The sequence below is a fragment of the Micrasema longulum genome, unplaced genomic scaffold (genome assembly GCF_059751315.1).
Source record: "Micrasema longulum isolate JH-2025_06_02 unplaced genomic scaffold, ASM5975131v1 h1tg000261l, whole genome shotgun sequence".
Lineage (NCBI taxonomy): Eukaryota > Metazoa > Arthropoda > Insecta > Trichoptera > Brachycentridae > Micrasema > Micrasema longulum.
The window spans coordinates 1,583,103-1,605,154 of NW_028277465.1; the positions used below are offsets into that span (position 1 = coordinate 1,583,103).

Here is a 22,052-nt window from a genome sequence, read left to right on the forward strand (position 1 = left end):
GGAGGGTGTGAAGTTGTAAAATACTGCAAACGCCCAGTGGCATTCCACCGGCACTTTGAGAACCTGTATTAGTAAAAAAAATGTTTCGCCTTTATTTAATGGCTTATGTGTAACAATGCTTTACATTGATTTATATTTAAGGTTACCATTCTACTATTCAAATTTTTGTCAATTTTTTTTGTGAAAAATGCGAATGCTTATCCTTTAGATCTTAATGGTGTTTATATTACCTCTTTTTTGTATTTATTTTTATTTAAGAGGGTAAACGGAAAAATAATTAAGCCCACTAAATCGTGAAACTGGCTTGCCAGCAGGTTTTTTATTTTTCCTTTACAAAACTAAAAGCATTCGTAGTTTTTACACAAAATTTTTATACAAAAAAATAAATATGTAGATGACTGTTAACATAAAATAATAATCAATGTAAAGCCTTGTTACATATAAGCCATTTTATTATTTTTTTCTTAAAAGTTTCGTAAACATTTTCTTTTAAGATCTGCTTAGGAATCTTATTGAAAATTTTAGTAATTATTTAATGAAGTATGAAGGCCATGCTTGTTTACAAACCTTGGTACTGACAAGCTATCACTTTGTGCTAGCCTTGTATTATGTGTATGTTTATACCTTTTCTGATTGTTATTATCAAATCGATATCTTGTAACAAATTCGAGGCATAGAATAACATTTACGGACAGGCTCCCTTGCTTTTTAAAAAGTTTGGGTACCTCTTCCTTATTAATTCTAGTAGATCTGTCAATTAATTTAAGAGACGAGTTTTGTAAAGATTGAATTTTTTAAATATTGGTTTTACAAGAAAGGCTCCTACTGGTAATACCATACCTAATAGTTGATTCCGCTAATGATTGATAATTAAGTCTTAATGTTTTTATTGGCACAAAATATTTTATTCTAAACATACTACCTAAATCCTTAATCTTTTACATAATTTGGTTATATGTTATCCCATCAAAAAAAAATATCAATAACTTTTTTCTTTGTACAAGAAAAAAAAATCTGCTGACATGCCAGTTTCGTAGTTTAGTGGGTTTCACTACTTTTTTCTCTTCATGTAGGTATGTATCTTGTTATATAAAAAAATAAAACACAAAAACACGCAATATAATAGTCAGCTTTAGTAGTCTGTAAAATGCAAGAAATACAATATTTGCGATCGCATGTTTGTTTCTTTTTGTCTGGGTCTAAGAATTAATGCTGAATTCCTTTTATCACAAATTCACTAAAATTCATGAACCGCATACGTGTCCTCCCATCGCGAATTTATCCTTAACAATTGCCGCTGAATCGTCCACTGAAACCATCGTTACGCGTACACGTGTACACGTGTTCATCCGCTTGCGCAATCAATTCGCATTATATTAAAGCGTGAAGTGTCAGGATGCAACCCAAAGGAAAGTGCTGCAGATTGGAGAAAAAGCCAGGAACAGGTAAATGGCTATCTTATCCTAGTCCATCTTCCCTAGTTTAATTGTGAATGACAATTGACACCGGTTTTGTTGACCCCACGATCATCACCGCAAATTGTATCGCAACTATTAATTAAAATCTTGAAAAATACAATCCTCTTATACCTCATTATTTTCACATAAGCTGCTAGGCTTTGCAACCGGGGAGAATTTGTTTTTAAGCCCCTCTCCGCCATTTCAACATATTTTATTTATTTATTGTATTTATTTATTTATTTATTAGTTTATACATACATTGTTACAAAAATGGCACAAAAAACACTCTAGCAAGTTCTGCTTGTACTAGGAATAGACTCAGTATATGAAGGGTCGGCAAGCCAGAAATATTAGTATGCCTAATGTTACAATCGGTTCCTATATGGGCAAATGCTTGTTCTTAGAAACCGATTTGTTGCGGCAAATATGGTTTTCGAATATGTTTCCTATAAATAAAAATAATAATGAAGAAATAGAAAAACAGTTTTAACCCAAAAGAGAAGAAAAGATAAAAAATAGTACAGTTTACATTGAATGTAAAAATACAATTAAATATATAAATATATAGCATACATACTACGTACATACATATACACATTGGGTTAGCTTACTTTTTTATCATTAATTACACACTTAAATACATCTCAATTTGTTGCAACAAAGTGAAATCACAATCAACAAGGGAAAATGGAAGTCTAGGCATTTACAAGGCTTATGACTTGTCCTTGGCTGATTAAATTTAATTGTCATTGGCTGTTTTTTTGTTTTCCTTCTGTTGCAACCGATTTTGATATAAATAACTCCGTAGGAAGGAAATCCAGCCTATCTTCAAGCATTTGTACATACTTAAAGCATATATATACAAAATACATTTACAATAATGTATTATTACATGAAGTGTGATTGCTTGGGCACAATTTTTTTTTATTTTGTCTAAATTTTCAGGCCATCGGAATAAAAGTAAGTTCATTAATGCAAAAGGCAAATGAAATTTGAATGCGCAATAAAATACCAAGAATTTATGACCAATTCCGTTTTTAAACTTATTCAAGCAGAGCCATCATTTTTTTGAAGTCGAAAAATTGGTAAGCAATAAGAAAAAATAGTTGGTTTGGGAACATACATAAAATTCGGTTTTGTCTTTAATCAACATTTTTTAAATATTTCGTTTAAAAATATGTTTAAATCAGAAATCATTCTTCGTACGATGAATTGACAATAATAAAAAATATATCTTTAAATCTAATGAATACGTATGATTTTGTCATTAATCATTGAAAAAAGTAATTAAAAAAGTACTTTTAGGACTTTGAAAATTTTAAATTAACTTAGGACCTGAATGTTTTCTGATCGATATTTTAACATATTGCGGCTTTACTGACATAATGCATTACCTCATTAAAACTAGTTCCGAGATAATCGCATTTAAAGATTTTTTATTCTTACAACGCATTTCTTCTCCCACAATTTCCTTTTAGCTTCTTAAAAGCTTTGACTAAGTAATTTTTATTCTGGGCATAGCATGAAATTTAAAATAAACGTCTTGCACTTATTAAAAAAATAAAAAAATAAAATATATATATAAAGACTGTTGATTTAAGTCAAACCAAACCATTGAAAGGGTCGAGAGTTTCAAAAACCTGGAAGATAACAGAAAATGGCAGCTTTCAAAAATAACTGGAAGTGCAGCTAGGAGTAGCAGGTGCCACATTCAACCGTATGAAGTCTGTGTGAAGATTGGATATTTATTTGGTGAAAACCAACTGCCACCTATATAACGCCTGCATAACACCTATTTTCCTCTACGAATGTGAATTGTGGCACCTCGCAAAGACCCAAAACAGCAAAATACTGACTTTGAGTATAGGTGTCTCAGACGAAACTTGGGTGTGCGGTGGATCAACTTTGTGAGGAATAAAGTAATAGGACGCAGCAAACTTCGGTGATGATTGTCATCAACCAAAGACAATACGGTTGGCTGAGCCATATACTGCGGATGCCTCCTAAAAATCTTAACCATGGCTACTTCACAAGGCATCATGTTATCGACGTCCTGTAGCTCAACCACAAATAACTATCGACGGGCTTAAAAACATGCTAAGTATTTGAGCAATCACAATGAACAGTAATGAACATGCTTAAGTTATCGCAGTCATAAGTAAACGCGTGTGTAATCTCTAAGTCGACGCTCGTGTCTTTTTGTTTTCCACGTAAATATATACAGTTCATTGGCGAAAAAATAGCATTTACTATAAAATATATAACAGTATATTGCATTTGCAAAATAGTAAGGAGTATCTTATACAAAAAAGTGAAAAATAAATTACAATTACCGTGGCGACTGATTTTCTTGACATTTGGCTTGCAAACCGCCAGCTAAATGCAATGTATATATCATGATAAATAAATTTAAAAAAATTAGCAGTTTTGGAATATATTACATATTTACCCCAGTGGAATTCAAATATGTAATTGCGCAGTAAGATTATTTATTTATTATAGTAACTAACGGCCTTAGCCAATTTGTACAAAATTAAAGTTAATACGAAGTTATGTAATACAAAGAAAACATAGTTAATTGTTATGGTTTAACTAAGTAACAGTAATGTATGGTATAAAAAAAACAATAAAAAATTTATGTAAAAGAGTGAAGTATAGAAGAAAAGTAGTAAAAAAGAGATGCATTTTAGGTTTGTAAATCTTACAAAGGCACTCATTGTTAGACACACAAATTCAGCAAAAATAAAAATAAACGTCGCGAAACGTAAATATTTTGATATTTAATATAAGGTCTTTACGGATGTTTAATTGTGATCGCGAAAACGATAAACAACCATGCTGAGAAATTGTTATCACGTCGCTTATTAGCACGTCGATAGTTATTTGTGATTGAGCTACTGGACGTCCGCTGCTGACTGTTCGTCGGCAGCGGACAGAACAGCAGTCAGAACTACGGTACACGAACCTGACTTGGGAGGACGCACAAGAGCAAACAACTGAAAACAATTTATGTAAGCCCTTTGTGGATTCCATGCGGTCCAACTAGGGAGCGGACATGAAATGATGATGACATTTTAGCGGCAAAAAAAATCAAGAAGCTCCAACGGCAATATTGAAAAAATATGTTCAACCCTTTTGTCAAGCAGGAATCTAAAGTTATGATGCTCTAGGACATTATCAGTAATGACAAGGAATTATTTGTTGGATCAAATCTAGAATTTTAAAGTATCACATGGGATACCACGGGCCCGAAGAGGTTTTAAACGAAAATATTTTTCAGTCTTTGAATAATGTGTATTCATTATTTCTTGGATATTTTTATTTTCCTTCTTCACTCCACGTAGAATTTCCCGAAGGCAATCAGGGAAACCGTTAAATGGATGCTTCTTATTTGATTAGAAAACCATTTTGTGAATCGGGTTAATTTATAATTGACAGTAAAGGCAATTTGCATTATTGCTTTTTACAATGTTTTTTGATAGTCGAGTTTGAAATCGATGCGTTAAAAGAGACAGATAAATATTTATTTTGGAAACTAAGAGTCAAAGTTACAAACAAAACATTAAGAATAACAACAAATAACAAGACCAATTACAGTTTTCATATGGGAACAAAAACGAGTTGTAAATAACTCACTATTAGAAAATGATAATCAGGTTTCGGTAGAGTGGGATTCGAACCACGGACATTTGAGCCGTGAGCCCGAGACACTAGCCACGGGACCACGACTCGATTCAAGTGTGTGTTTATTTATTATTTTTATTTATTACCATTATATTCAATACACAAAATTATAATTTATACAAAGTTCCTTTGACTGCCTAACTAGGGTTATTTACCCCGTTCTAAGACAGTCAAAAAAATATAAAAAACAGTAATTTAAATATAGAAACAATTATAAAGAAAGAGGACAAAGTGAAAAACAATGTAAAAAATGGAGTAAAAGTATGGTAAAAAATGTAGTAAAAACATAGTAAAACTGTAGCAAAAAACGAAGCAAAAACATAATAAAAACAAAATAATAAATGTATTGAAAACATAGTAAAAAACATTAAAATAATTATGTATATAAGAATATATAAATATGTTTTTAAGAATATTTTAAAACTTAGTAAAATGCGAAATAAAAACTTTTCTTAATAAAAATTATCTACTAGTATTTTGTACCGTGTCACAGTCGGCTTTCACACTTTCAGTATCATTTGTATCACGTGCCGGAAAATATGTTGTATTTGATTTATGCCCGTTGGCGTCGTCTTTGTTTATGTTATTTGAGTGTATTTTGATTGCTTATTTTATTGTTTTTTTTCTGGTGTTTTTGTGTTCATGCATAACTCTAGAAATAAAGATCCTGTAGAGTCTCGATGAAATATCGATAGTTAATTTGTCAGGGTTCCCAAGTTTACACGCTCTTAAATGTTGTGAATTATTTTCCTAGTTTTACCTTTTTGAACACAGGTTACTTTAAAAAATACGAAATCTATTGAAAATATTAACATACTGACCTATTTGATAGAAATTGATTGCAAAAGAAATGTATTCAAAAATTACTAGTATTTAAAAAAATAAAGTCTTAAACAACGGAAAACAATTCACAAACTGACTTTTCATAGAAATAAATATGATTTGAAAAAATCTGTTAAAAAAAAAACTATTCGTAATAGGTATCCAAATAACGATAGAATGCTGAATAATTACATAATGTGCATTGTAGCAGACCGTAAAGTGATAACTAAAACTAGCTTACAATACGAGTAGGTCAAAAATCATGTATGGCTATAGTAATACTCGTATGTATACATAAGCTAAAATGAGCAGTATTTCAAGGCAAACATAATCTTAATTGCACATTTGTTTCTGAATAAAAAAACTATCATGTAACTATCAAAGTTTATGTAATAGACTTCTAACCCCTATACAACATCTTTCGGGTTTTTTCTACCAAATTGACGCTTCTATTACGCTGTTTCTGTCCCTCTATGAATTAAAGATTACCTAACTGTATTTTCTTTCTCCTGTACTGTGTCTTTTAATCATCCTTTGTGTACTTTTTCCTTTGAAGATTTTGCAATCCTCCGAACGATTCCTAATTTCTTTGCAAACCTCTGAATAAGATTCGATACCAACTTTTGGTAGAGCCTATGTAAACGGCTGAGAGTAGTGATGCGAGTAATCGGTTATGATCACCGAATTATTATGTTATTTAGATCAACGAATATATCGGCAATTTCGATGAACGAATGATCGAGTTACGTTGATAAACGAATATTTTTGAACTACAAATATTTTTTTTAATGTATAAAAAAAGCCGATACTTGAATTTACTTACGATAGTATGGAAAATTGTTATATTTCGATAAATCTATGATTTGCAATGATATGTAACAACTAACGAAAAATAAAATTGTCGTTCGAGGTATATTCAATTTGTTAATGACCGGTCTTAGAAATGGCACTACCAAGAGAGATAAATGCAAATTATGAGAGGCTTTTAAATATTATAAATAAAAAAAAATTCTACTGAATTAAAAAAAAAAAAAATTATCTTTCTTTTTATTTTTATTATTTATTTATTTTTATTTACGTGTTTTTGTGAAAATATTATTTTCCCTTCCAATTAATAGGCAGTATTAAGTATTAGAAAAATATTGTAATAACTGAAAATAGACATGTTTTATATTTTGTGTAGCTTTATTATATTTATTACCTGTATGTTAATCGTGTTCTTAAATATTTTTTTATTTATTTTTATTTATTTAATTTTACAATACGCCCAAGGGGCATTTACAAAAAATATACAGTTAAGTACAAACATAGTGCGTAAAAATTTAAAAGATAAACAATACATTTAGAAACAATAAGAAGCATACTGCCATGCAAAATAAAAAGTGAAACTTTACATAGTAAAAAGAAAAAATAATTTTATATGGATATAATAAAAGTAATTGAATTAAAAAGCAAATTGTAAGTAACTTGTAAAGAATTCAAACAAAAAAATAAATACATTTTCATATATTTATAAGTGTAAAAATAAATATACAGGTAACTACAAACAAAGAAAGTAATAATTTTATAAATACACAACACATTAAAAGAAATAAAAAAAGATTTTATATACATGTAGAAACAATAAAAAGCAAACTGCAATGCAAAATAAAAAGCGAAACTTTGCATAAAAAAAAAAGATTAAAAATATGAATATAAGAACAATGTTAAAATTAAAAAACAAATTGTAAATAACTTGTTAAGAATTCTAAATATATATATACACACATATATACACATACATATATACGTATAAAAAAAATGTTATTAACAAATTAATCTTAAAAACAAATAATGAAAATTAGTTAACAGTAAGTATATGTGTGAAAATAATATAATATACGGTACACAAAAATATTTGATAAATTAATATCAGAAAGAGATAAGATAATAATAATACACATCAAAAACAGAGAAAGAATTGTATGAAAAAGAAAGTTCTATTACGACATTAATAATTTGCTTCAAACAGTGCATTTAAGAACGTTTTAAAATTAATAATTGTCGTATTAAAAATGTCTATTTCACAAGTAAATTTGTTGGCTAAGGAATGTAAACGCGGAATCGGAGAGTGTCGTGCATAGTTAGTACCCACGTATGTACTCGTAGTTGCAAACAACTCCGTACTTCTAGTGACTCGATTAGGTATTTTGAAGTTAATGAGATTCAGGAGTTCACAACAATCGAGCTCCGAATTTAAAATTTTAAATAAAAAAAGGAGGTCATTTATTTTTCTACGATCTTCTAATAAAATTAAATTTAAAGTGTCTAATAAATACGTGTAATTTATGTTATCTAAGGGAATATTTAATTTAAAATTTACAAATCTCAAATACTTTTTTTGAATTCTCTCTATGTTCTTAATGTGTAATTTATACAGAGGAGACCACACAATGGAATTATATTCTAACTGACTGCGAACTAGTGCTACATACAAAATATTTATTACTTTAAGTGAATTAAAATCTTTGACAGTGCGAAGCAGGAAACCTAATGTTTTCATGCTTTTGTTCGTTATGTTGTTAATATGATTAACGAAATCTAATTTTACATCAAACACTATACCCAGGTCTCTAATTTCGCTCACTCTTTCGAGCAATATATCATTTATAGTGTATTCATACATAATAGGGTTTTTTTTACGACAGAAAGTAATTGATTTGCACTTACTTACATTCAAAAACAAATTATTTTGTATGCACCAACTATTTAGTTTATTTAAGTTTAACTGAAGTGTTTTACAATCATTAACATTTGATATTTCCTTATATATTTTTATGTCGTCTGCAAACAAGACAACTTCTACATCCTCAAAAATGGAAACAATGTCATTTATGAAAAGTAAAAACAGTACTGGTCCCAAGTGACTTCCCTGTGGTAAGCCGCTAGAAGCGTAAAATGGTTGTGATTTTGTAGAATTAACTTTAACATGTAATTTTCTATTAAGTAAATAACATGAAAACCACTCCAACAATTTACCTTCTATCCCCAACGCTTGTAATTTCCTTAAAAGAAGTTTATGAGACACCTTATCGAATGCCTTCGAAAAATCAGTGTATATGCTGTCAACTTGTTTTTTTCTAGTAAATGCCTCTACAATATAATTTTGGTACAGAAGTAGATTCGTGGCGGTAGATCTACCCTTCACAAAACCGTGCTGATTGTGTTCTATCAAATCTAGTAATTTTGGATAAATTTGATCCAATACTAATGACTCAAAAAGTTTTGATATTGTAGATTGAATACAGATAGGACGATAATTTTTTATATTAGTATTATCACCTGTTTTAAAGATCGGGACAACAAAACTTGATTTCCAAAAACTCGGAAAGTATCCCTTAGTTAATAAGTGGTTGAACAATAATGTAAGTGGACCAGCAATAGAATGGGCACACTGCTGAAGAAAAATTGGAGGGAGGTTATCAGGACCGGCAGATTTGTTAACATCCAAAGAAAGTAATTTGGCAATACAAGAATCATAAGTGATTTGGCATCTAGATAAGTTTGTAGTTTTATGGTAACTATATGACGGTATGTTTACATCAAGAATTTCTTGGTTGTAGACATCTTTAAAAAATTCAGCAAATAGATTGACTATTGACTCATTACTATTAGCAATTTTGTTATCGAAATGTAATTCTGGAGGAATGTCAGTACTGTCTTTATTAAGTTTATTTACAAATTTCCACAAATTTTTTGATTTCAGAGCGGTATTTTCTAAAAAAGTTATGTGAGCTGCATAACACAATTTTGATAATTCTTTTGATTTCTTTCTAGTATTTCCAAATTCAATATAGTCAACGATGCACTTTGTTTGTTTATACTTTTTGTGTAGATACCTCTTTGTTTTCAACAAATCTACAAGTTCTTTTGAAAACCATGCTGGGTAAGTTCTGATCTTAGGTATAAAAGATGGTACATGTAAATTAATAAGGTTAAAAAAGATTTTGTACAAGTTAGTGATTGACTGCTCAATATTTTTATCAAATAAAAACGACCAATCTGTAATTTCTAATTGCTCTTTTATAGATTTAAAATCTGCTGATTTATAGTTGAGACTTGTTTCATGTAGTTTAGGTTTATAAGGGTTGATTTTAAGTTTAAAATGTAAAGGAGGATGATGATTATCCACGGGTAAAAGTGGTTCATTCGATTTTTCAACAAGCATTGTAGGACAATTTGAGAAAACTAAATCTAGAAGACGTCCATTAATGTTATAAATAAAATTATGTTGGAATAAATTAAGAAAGTTCACCATGTCCAGTAATTCTCTTGCACAGTCATTTTCACTTCCATTATTGATAACCCCATTGTCACTAGATTTAAAAATCAGATTTGGAAGGTTGTAGTCTCCAATTAGAAATATTTTTGAGGTGTTGTATTTTAAAGAGAGAAATTCAACATCTTCATTGTGGCGCCTATACAATTCTACATCTGAGAGTGGCGGAATGTATATTGCTCCTAGAATTATGTTTTCAGCGGAGGTTTCAATTTTTATGAAAATTTGTTCTAGATTCGTGTTATTTGTTTTAATAATTTTAGATGTAATGTCTTTGTTAACAGCTATTAGTACTCCTCCTCCACGTGCTTTATCACTTGATTTTGAAGATCTGTCACAGCGGTAGATTTTGTGATTGGTGAAACCTAGCTCTGTAGATTTAAAAGACGGGTTTAACCAAGTTTCTGTAAATACAAATACGTCATATTTGTATGATGGTAAAAGAGCTCTAAGGTCATTGATTTTAGTACGAATTCCACGGGTGTTTTGATAATATGTTCTTATGCTGCAGCTCTTCAGTTTTTTTGAAAGTTAGGTACTATTTTAGGGATGGAGTTAACATATTTAATCGTAAGGTTTTCACCTTTTTCATTTCGGGTTTCAAGTTCTTTTCGAAGGTTTTGAAGAAATTTTTGTTGCGTAGGTGTGGAATCTTGAAAAATTTTAAAATTATTTTTCAGGAAACGGCGTTTGCTAAAGACAGTTCTTGATATTTCCGTACTGTCAAATTGTATTTTTATAGACCTCGGTTTGTTATCTAGTTTTCTCCCGATCCTGAATGTTTTGATAATAAGTGTTTTTGCTTTTTCATCAATATCTGAGATAATTTGTGATACAATAGCTTCATCATCCATCAATCTACTGACTTCCGTTGGCTTTGTACTTTCCGGTACGTTACATATAATTAGATTCCTCGACCTCTCTTTTCGTTCGTCGACTTCCGATATTGCTTCACACATACTAGTGAAGGTATTTTGCTGTGCGGACATTTTTTCATACATGGCTTTGTAAACTTTAAGTTCGCCTTCAAGACCAGTTGTTTTCATCGCTGCAGCTGTTGACATACTAGCGACTGAACCAAGCAGTTCGTTCGTTAGCGGAGTGATTTTGTTAATTTGTTCTTTGGTGAATTTGTTTGACGGGTCACACATAATTTTGTGGATCGCGGCTACTGTGTCCTTGGCGTTTGTGATGAATAGTAGAATATCCATGGTTTTGTTTTAAAGAAAATAATTTAAATAAATATTATCTTAAAAAGTAAAAAATTAAAAAGGTTTGGCTCCCCTGGTAAATCAGTCGCTATGTTTGCACTATGTGCGTATCATAGTCATTCACAGCACAGGTACCTTTTTGCGCAGCGAACGGAGTAGCGTCGTAGGTAGGTTTTAAGTTTAAAGTACTAGTAACGAATCTTATTTAATCTATTATTACACTTTTTGAGCACTTTTATAAACAGAAATATACACCATTCAACTTCTCAGTGCACACCTTTTTACTGGCACTAGCACTAGTAACCTTTTTATGTCGATATGTTTGTTTATTTTAGGAATAAAGACAGAGCGATTTGAATACGTTATGTACTTTCAAGTAGTTTGACAGTTGATGAATATATTGTACACCATTATTTAATTGCCCTTGTTTGTTTTCGTTACATAGTTTTATGTTATTTTTGTTCAGTTTCAAGTACGTATGTTTCTTTATGTAACTGTTGTAATAAGCTTAGGTCGTATGTATAATAAAAAAATAAATAATTGAAAAATACGTTAGTTTAAAATTTTATGAAAAGGAAACAACTTTAAAAAAAAATGTATTTTACTTCGAGTGCTTCTTCGATACAAAAAAAGCATTTTTAAATTGAATTATTTTACGGTCCCTGGACGTCAGTCTGAAGCGTAATACATATCATTTTACTTCCATGTATCAAAAATGATCAAATGATTGGTGTACCAATTAAGTGTCCTATGGAAAAGGAATAATGTAGATGATAATAAGTGCTTTCTGTATAATAAATTCATATAAAATAAAATATGATAGAAACTTTTTTGATACATCAGGATCTGTTTTGAAAAAAAACAAACAGCTGATGAATTTTCAGAAATCTACTTCTGAATTTACCTCAGAAATTAAGCGCGTGTTGGGGATATAACTTGTTCTGCTGAAATGGCAAGATCGACATGTTTTTAATGATCCCTTCCCAACCTTTACAAATATATTTTAACTAACAATATTCTATAAGTACACGCAAAAAACTTGTTTATTTATTTTATTTTATTTTATTTTATTTTATTTTATTTTATTTTATTTTATTTTATATTATTTTATTTTATTTTATTTTATTTTATTTTATTTTATTTTATTTTATTTTCTTTTATTTTATTTTATTTTATTTTATTTTATTTTATTTTATTTTATTTTATTTTATTTTATTTTATTTTATTGAGTAAACAAACAGTACGAACATAAATATTGACAATTGACAAAAGACGTAGTGACTTATTTCGTACTATTAAAAAAAATCACTTAAATGTCAAATGTGTCATTTTGTAATTGAAGTTATATGCATGTGGAAGTGAATGGACGAATATCTTCAAACTGTAGGTATTTTTTAGGTATGTTTTTTTTAATAGCCTCATTAAATATAATGTAAAAAAAACCCGTCAATCTAATAATTTTCCTCGGTTTCGATATGAGCGTTCAAGACATTATATTTTTAACAAATAAATTATAATGATGTTTACCAGTTAGATAAATATTTTGATACTTTTAACAAATGGTAATTTTATAAACCTGAATAATAAAGGTATTTTTATAGATGTGCTAAGGTTAAGATTTTCCTGATTACTATGAGAGAGTTCAGTATTTTTTTAACTTAGAACTATTAAACTCAGCGAAGATTTATTTAAAAAAATAAATTATGTGTCTTATCATATTTTTAAAGTTTTGTGTTTATGAAACTACTGCGCGTGTGACGTCTCAAATTCTATTTCGCTTCTTATCAGTCGGTTCTTCAGATTGATCCGTTAAATTACCGTAAACCGGAAATTCTTCTACAACTCTCTAATCATTGGTTGATTTATATGAACTAGTGAAGTTGTTCGAAGTAGTTTGTTATTATTATTTTTTCGTACATTTTCAACAAGATTCGCAGTACAATTTAATGCTCTATTTTTTACCGCGTGTAAAAAAACATTTTTGTATCCAACTTCTCGTAGATTTGAAAACCATCATTAATAAAAAAACTGGTATTATCCGATTTTTAATAAAACTTTGAAGTAAGTATATCTGGGATTTATATTAAATGTCTTCAATTTCATATACGATTGAATGCATTGCTAATTTTAGAATTCAATTCTAGGCTCTCAAATGCGCGAACGTACGGAAAAGAGGTGAACATAAAATATAATGGGCATTATCAGGAATACTTGAGTTCCTGAAATTCAATATAAATTTTAATGGGCGGTTTTCAAATACTCGGGTCCTGTGGGCGGTAACCAAGAAACCTGGCTGCTGAGAGATACTTATGAATATTGTGGTAAAATATTTTTCTAAGATATTTAATATCTATACGTGCATTTAAATAAAAACTGATTTGGACGCTCCACGTAAACTTCTGTGATTAAAAGATAAGGTGAAAATTTAAATTTAAAATGCGGGCTCTGCGATTCTAGCAAATTTTCTTCAATCAATTTTTTTGTAGGTTGGTAGTACTGTCACTGTGTCAAATTTCATATCACTATCTGCATTTGTCCAATAGTTACAAACGTATTTTGTGAACAGCATAAAGTAAATTTCGTGAGTTTTACAATGTCTGATTTTGTTGAGAAAAGAAGTTTCATTAAATTTTTTTGCGGAGTGAATTTTTTACTCCAAAAATATTGAGAATGATGCAAAACACCTTTGGTGACCAGATTATGTCACAAAAAAATTGTTTATAAGTGGTATAAACAATTTAAAACCGGCAGGGAACACGTTAAAGACAAAAATTGCCTAGGACGACCATTACCATCTACTGATGAACAACACGTCAAGGAAATAAAAAAAAATGGTAATCAAACATCTTTGATTGACAAATAAAGACCTTACTGATACTGTTAATATTTTATTTGGATCAGTTCAGACCATTTTCATGGATGTTTTTGCCTGATAAGAATGAAATCTCGTTTGTTGCCGACAAAGCTATTTTTTTTTTGAAAAACAGCGTCGCGTTGAAATCTGTTAAACAATAATTTCTGAATATCAGCATAGGATAAAATGCACAATAACTTGAGAAAAGACTTGGATTTATACATACGATTCGGAAGCAACCGACCAATCAAGCGAATACCGGGCGAAGGGGAGTCAAAGTCGTCCAAAAATCAAGACCATGTTGAAAGTGTTCTTCGATCAACAGCCGGGCCAAACTGTTAACAAGGAATATTATTTGAGCGTTATGCAGAGTTTATGTGAAGCTTTTTGCCAAAATTATGGACATATAATTCTTGGTTTTTGCACCACGATAATACACCATCTCAACCTGCATTGGTACTTTAAGACCATTGCGCCAAATATTCAACTCATATTGTTCCATAACCGTCGTATTTGCCTAATTTATCACCGTATGACTTTTAGCTATTCATTTAGCCTGCTCCAAAGACGCCGTTTTGACACGATTCAAGATATAAAACCGAATCGCTGCGCGCTTTAAAGGCCTTTCCGAAAATCTTTTGTTGTTTCGAGAAATGGATAAAACGTTGGCATTAGTGTATTGTATCGATAGAGGAGTACTTTGAAGGCGATGAAATACACTTAAAAAGAATACCAGGAGACGAACTTCAATCCATTACTCTCTCGCCTCCGATTGCCACCAACTAACTCAGTTCTAATAAGAAGATATTTTTCGGCTGCGCGATGGAATGTGCGCAGTATCGTTATTTAATTGTCACAGTTGTTCACGGATTCTTATTAAGATTGGAATATGAAAATAAAAAAAAATTATCTAACAATTATATAGTGAATAAATATGGACCTAAAATATTTTAAAACCATTAATTTAAAGAGATTATAATAAAGGACATAAAAACTAGAACGAAAAATTAAATAACAAATCGAGTTTTACATGTTGGAAAAATGTTACTCGATGAAGTTTAATAGCGGATTTCTGAAGGCAGTTCTTCCAACCTCTTTCACAACACGGACTATCTCTTCGTTATAGTAACGAGAGAACCCTTTAAATAACCTGTCATCGCTCTAATTTACTTGCCTCCTCTTTCACAGTAATGGCCGCTCGATTGTGTAATAATCTACCCACTAATGTTAGAAACGCCCCCCCTTTATTTACATTTAAATCAACATTGAAATGTCACTATCTAAATATTTAAATTGTTCCTTTATCTTTCTTTTTTCCTTCCCATCCCCTTTCCTCTCTTCATAGTATAGTGTTGATATTTTAAATATTTTTTATTTTGTCAATCTTTGTTTTTAATTTTTGTTTAAAATTGTAAGATTCAATATGTCCACGTATTTGTAATATTCTCAAACTGAACGGTTTGAGTGGGTAGGAAAAAATTGCCTTTAGGCCTTTTAATAAAGTGTTAAATAAATAAACAATTTTATTTTTTCCTACATCAAAAATGTAAATTAGAAAAATTGAATAATGTAATGTAACGATTATTTGTATTCCATTACAAAATTACCATTATTTTCAATTTAAAACCTCACATACTGACTAAACACTTTAATAATTCGCATTTGTGAATTGTAATTAGTATTTGTGCGCACATTTTGCTTTTATATTCCCCTTGTTGTCTAAATTTCTTCCATCACCTTTATACACATATATTATATTATAAAAGGTTAAATACTTCCACAGTCAGCGAACTTATATTATAAAGGGAACCCCTTTTCAAATTCCACAGGAAAGGGATCCAGCCTAAGACATATATGTTATATTAAACCTACAATAAAATGACATTTGATACAACTGTATATTACAAAAACGACCTTAGCCGGCCATTTATTAAGGTTGTATTATTTTCTATGCAATCTAAAATATAGAGCACAGGAATCGGGTTTCCGTGAAAGATTTATGAAGACATTTTCATCAATGTACTCTCACGCCATGTCAATTATTACATATAAAGTGTACAGAATACAAAGGTGAATAAAAAAAAAAAGTTTTGAGATATAACTTTTTTATCTTTTCAATCTTTTCGGGCATTCTTTCAAATTTAGGAACCTGCTTAATGTATGAAGCCTGTACTACTTTATGTGATGCAAAATGGTTTTCATCTATACTATCGCTATATTTCCAGTATTTAACTAACATCCACCCTTTGTCCCCTGTATTTGTTTTTCTTGTTGAACTATTTTATTAAATTGCGCCTTTATGTCAGTAGCGAGCGGTGAGTTTTTAAATTAGTAAGCTGCAAAAATTCTGATAAAATTTCCATAAAAGTTGTATGGATCATCCAAAAAAATGTCTTTATTATATTTTATAAATCATAATAAATGGCGCTAACGGCTTATAATTTAAGTTTAAATATTTTTTAATTAAACAGACACATTTGATAAGTAAAAAAAAGAATTAAAAAAAACGTAATTGCAAAAAACAAGAACCCGCGGGGACTCGAACCCAAACCTACTCATCCGCACGGCTATTTCATGTACTAACGCAGTCGTCAAATAAAGATTTATAAAATTGTATTATTCATTAGCGTACCCATATATCATTTCTTACCTGCGACTATTGTAACTTGAAATAAAACACTATTGCCTAGTGAATAATTGTAAAAACTATTTTTTTTTCAAAGTATTCCTCGCCAAGTACTATAGTTCCTTAAACGAAATATAAATTGCATTTTAAGAATCATTTGTTCATCTATTTTTATATCACGTTAATATTGACTTAACGATTAAAATTATACTTTTTATAATTCTTTGCATATATTTACTCCTAACACTATTCACTATATTAATTCACTAGTAACGTTTTAATCATAAATAAACCATAATTTTTATAGTTCAAATAGGTACTGAAGAATAACCTACAATTGAACTGTCGTCGTCTGCATAAAAACATGTTAACTCATGTATATTTTGTATTTGTTTAGCGAATATTCGTTCTTCAAAACTCACTAAAGGATTTTTACAGATACGCTGATATTAAGGATTAAAATGTCTGTGTGTAATATTATTTATTTTACAATAAATTCACTTTCAAACAACCGAATCGGACTTGTCAAGTATTTTTATAATCTCACTATCTTGTTAGGCATAATATATTCGTTCTCTCTCACTCACATATAACCGGTGCGTATAATGCTACCTCCCTTGCATTGTCTTAAGTCAAACAGTTTTATTTGAAAGAATAATAGCCCTTATGAAGAAGTGTTGAAAAATTAAATTGCATTTAGGAAAGCTGTAAGATTCAACAGTAATCACACGTGTAATTTGTCTAACGTAAATAAAAAAAAGGTATATTTGGCTGCGCAAGCTCGTGTAATTTAATAGTAATAATTTCGGCCGATAGAGGCGTACTGACTCGCTGGATGGACTGAAGTTTTAAACTAAATATTTTGTAAATTTACTTAGGCGTACGTATTTTTTCATAATAAAAATGATACATTAAACATTACTTTTGAGATATCGAGTTTTTCTACTGACATAATAAGTTTTTCTACTGACTTAATTATAATAATAAAAATACGTATGTAGTTTTATTCCACTTTTATTTACTATTTTTTTTACCAGTGACCGGGTTTTGTCGTGACCGGCATCGTCAGACTGGTGGGAGACCATTTTTATGTTAAATACAAGTGCAAGCAGGGGTTGGAAATCATAATTTTATATAATTATGGAAATAAAAGAATTTAAATTAAAATCATTCAAGTATAAGATAATAACAAGAAGAAGAATATAAGTTTTGTTTGAATTTATATAATAAAAACTGGTGTCAAATATATAATTTTATGATTTTTTTAGTCTCCCACCAGTCTGAGGACGTCGGTCACGGCAAAACCCGGTCACTGGTAAAACAGTTTTAAAAAAAAACGTCAATAAAAGTAAAATAAAACTATATAGGTATTTTTATTATTATAATGACTTTTGATGTTAATAAAATATGGTAAGCTGCAAATAATTGGTTATTAGGAGAATTCCCCTTTGTGTCGGATTTTATTAAGCAGAAAAGTAAATTATGTGAACTGCCGTCAGACGTCATATTAGTTTAAAAAACATAAAGAATTACATCCATTATTTATATCCTGTAACCTTTATACATGTAATCGTATAACTCCAAGAAATACATTTTGTATTTTTACAGTATTTTTTAACCGGTGGGTCGTCAAAAGCCTTGCTTGAGGGGTCGCAATCGCAAGCAAGATACAAATAAAAAGCACAAATTTTATGTCCCACCTATCAATAAAAATACAATAATTTCGGTGAGATTGTGGGGTTGGGGGTGAGACTGAAAATTTAACTGGCAGAGTGGACGTAAAATATTGATTTCTTGTATTTATTTTTATTTAAAGAAGGTAAACACGAACAGAACATATAAAAGGAAAAATAATGAAACCCATTCAAAAGGTTTTTTGAACTGCGGCATTTCTTCATTTCTGGACTGATCACCTTACTATCATGTAACAGATGATCGAACTACGTTGCATTTGGTTTACTAATGCAGTGCTCTCACCACGGGGTATGGAAAGGAGAATGATGATGAATTTCAGTGAGAAGGCTGTATCTGTTTATTTTTAATAATTTGTCGAATCGTGATTTTATTTTTGAGACGCAAATACCCAAATTGTAGTTCATTTTTATTTAAGGCTTTTATGTCCAATATTAGAGAAAACGTTAGTTCACAAAGTAAGGATGTAGTGAATGACCTTTTTATAATTGTATGGTGTTATGCGATTATGTGTTAAGCCACACCAACTTCAAACCATGATAATTTATGTTTAAGATGTTAATTAGGCACACTTTTCAAAAATATGATTAATTATTTATCTTGGCTATTAAGTTTAATAAATAAAAAATACGTCATTTCTATTCTGTTCTCAAAAAAAACGATAAAATTTTTACAATTTTTTTTTAATTTAACAAAAAAGTGCGATAACATCTTTAAAACTTTGTAAAAACATTAAATGCAAAAACGTATTTTTATGTTTTTGTAAATGTAAAATTATCAATTGTAGATCAGTACCTTAGAGTTAAAGGATAGATCACGGGAGTAACATTAAATGAAATGTTCAGGGCACAAGATTTTGTGATTGTGATTGCGATTTCTAAAACATTATAAACTTAACCAAATAAGATAATTTCAACTCATAAATAACTTGCAGTGTAAAACATGTTTTTTTGCTAACAAAAGTACATATTAAAATAGCGTAGCTACTACTGATGTTTTTTCATTAAAACAAAGTAAACATCAGATATTTATTTCAACTAAAAAAACATTTTTACGACAAAAGTGGATTTCGATGTTTTATTCACGTATAAAATAGCTTTTTGCAACATTTTTTGTATTTTTAATTTCAAAACAGTTAAATGTGGACTCTCGTGTTTTATATACATATATACTTTATTGGAATGGTTTATTTTGAGTTTAAAAAAATATTATGTTCTTAACCATGCGATAAAATTGCCGTGAGATTTACTTCTAATATGAATCCCCAAATTAAAAAGAAATACTTGCAGTTTGTAATATTAAACGAAACAAGTCGGTGATTTTGAAAAACAAAGCGTTTTTTACAGGGTAAACATATTTTTGCAATATTGTTAACAAGTCAGCCACATATTGACCATCATTCGCAACAATGCGTTAAGGTATCTTACATTGTTTTGAGTCTCGCAGCATGGTTTTTGGTTAATACATCGAGGTATTAAAAAGAGTTTATAAGCTAAAACTAATCAAACAATTTTTTTATTTAAATAAAAATATCACCCTTGGATAATGATTTTTTCGTTTTGTGGCTTGACACATTGTTGCATAACGCCATCCAATTAAGCCTCCTTTACCAGCTCTGGATATTCCTCTTTTCTTTTCATACAAAGGACGTCAATCTTATGCGAATTAAATTCCATTATGCTGCTCGTTGCGCCCGCGAATCTAGCTTTCATTTGATATCTGGATTAATAATAATATGATCTCAATAGAGAGAAAATTAAATACATTGTCCTTGTACTTACTGGAATATGAGTAGTTTAATAAAATAGGGTCCTGGGCCGCAATTACACTCGGAAGTTAAGGACATCATAACTTCACTGCGACGTCATAGTCGAACATAAAATTTTCCGAGCGATTGGAAAGGTAAATTTCAAAACCTTATTCTTTAATGCAGTAAATACGATAAAATGTCAACAATCAAACAAGGTACGTAATACAATACGCGAATGTTGATTCAAAACGAACAGACAAATACATATTTTATGCACCTACAAAATAAATAAATCAGAATAAAATATTTCTTTATTATGTGTATTAAAATGCGTTTTGAAAATAAAAAATGGCGGTCATGGAGTGAAGGAGAAAAAACCGTGAAATCTCGCTTTGACTCGTTGCTTCAGTCGTAATGCAAACGTGAGCAGAAGCGTGTATCATGTGTTGGCGGGCTGGGACGAATCTCCTGTTTTTTTTTTATGCCGATTATATATTTTTAGAATTTTTTATTGAATTACAAAGCAGGTGATGTATTTTAAAAAAAATACAGATATTTATAAAGAAATATTCAAAATAAGTCTAGGCATTTTTTTCTACCGCCTTTAAAAAAATTAAATATTTCGGTTGACTTATAGTACACTTCCGCCCCCTGCTACAGATATGTTGTTTTGCAGAAATATTTCTTAAAAATATATCCAACTTCACCCATCTTTTTGAGATATTTTCTGTTTTAGTAAACAATTCGATCTTATTTTCACACATATTTTTCATCAAATCTTAGTTAATGAATTTTTTCTCAGTTTATTTATTTTTACCGTCCAACTTTATTTTATTTTATTTATTTATTTCATTTTATTAATTTCATTAATTTTATTCATTTTATTAATTTTATTCATTTTATTAATTTTATTAATTTTATTAATTTTATTAATTTTATTAATTTTATTAATTTTATTAATTTTATTCATTTTATTCATTTTATTAATTTTATTCATTTTATTCAGTTTATTCATTTTATTCATTTTATTCATTTTATTCATTTTATTCATTTTATTCATTTTATTCATTTTATTCATTTTATTCATTTTATTCATTTTATTCATTTTATTCATTTTATTCATTTTATTCATTTTATTCATTTTATTCATTTTATTCATTTTATTCATTTTATTCATTTTATTCATTTTATTCATTTTATTCATTTTATTCATTTTATTCATTTTATTCATTTTATTCATTTTATTCATTTTATTCATTTTATTCATTTTATTCATTTTATTCATTTTATTCATTTTATTCATTTTATTCATTTTATTCATTTTATTCATTTTATTCATTTTATTCATTTTATTCATTTTATTCATTTTATTCATTTTATTCCATTTATTCATTTCATTCATTTTTTATTTTTTATTTTTTTATTTTATTTTATTTAATTTTTTTAATATTTTATTTATTATATTTACGGCCTTAGTTAATTATAACAGTTGCATGAAGAAACATGAATACAAGAAACTGTACACAAATAACATAAAACTATGTAGCAAAGACAAATAAGGGCAATACAATAATGGTGTACAATATATTCATAAAAACGAAAGACATAAGACTTTGAGCTAAACCATGTCAATCG

The 22,052-nt window shown here is 29.2% G+C and overlaps 1 protein-coding gene across 3 annotated transcripts in view; it reads right to left on the reverse strand.

Annotated features, from left to right (window-relative positions):
* The window catches only part of LOC148283110 (allatostatin-A receptor-like), a 243,971-nt gene that overhangs the window by 184,881 nt on the left and 37,038 nt on the right, over nucleotides 1-22,052 (reverse strand). For 2 of the 3 annotated variants that reach the window (XM_088223993.1, XM_088223994.1), the window contains exon 2: nucleotides 14,576-14,684. The exons of the other annotated variant lie outside the window; for it this stretch is intronic. The gene's annotated coding sequence lies outside the window, so the exon portion shown is untranslated. The remainder of the gene's footprint in view (nucleotides 1-14,575; nucleotides 14,685-22,052) is intronic. 3 annotated transcript variants of the gene reach the window in all.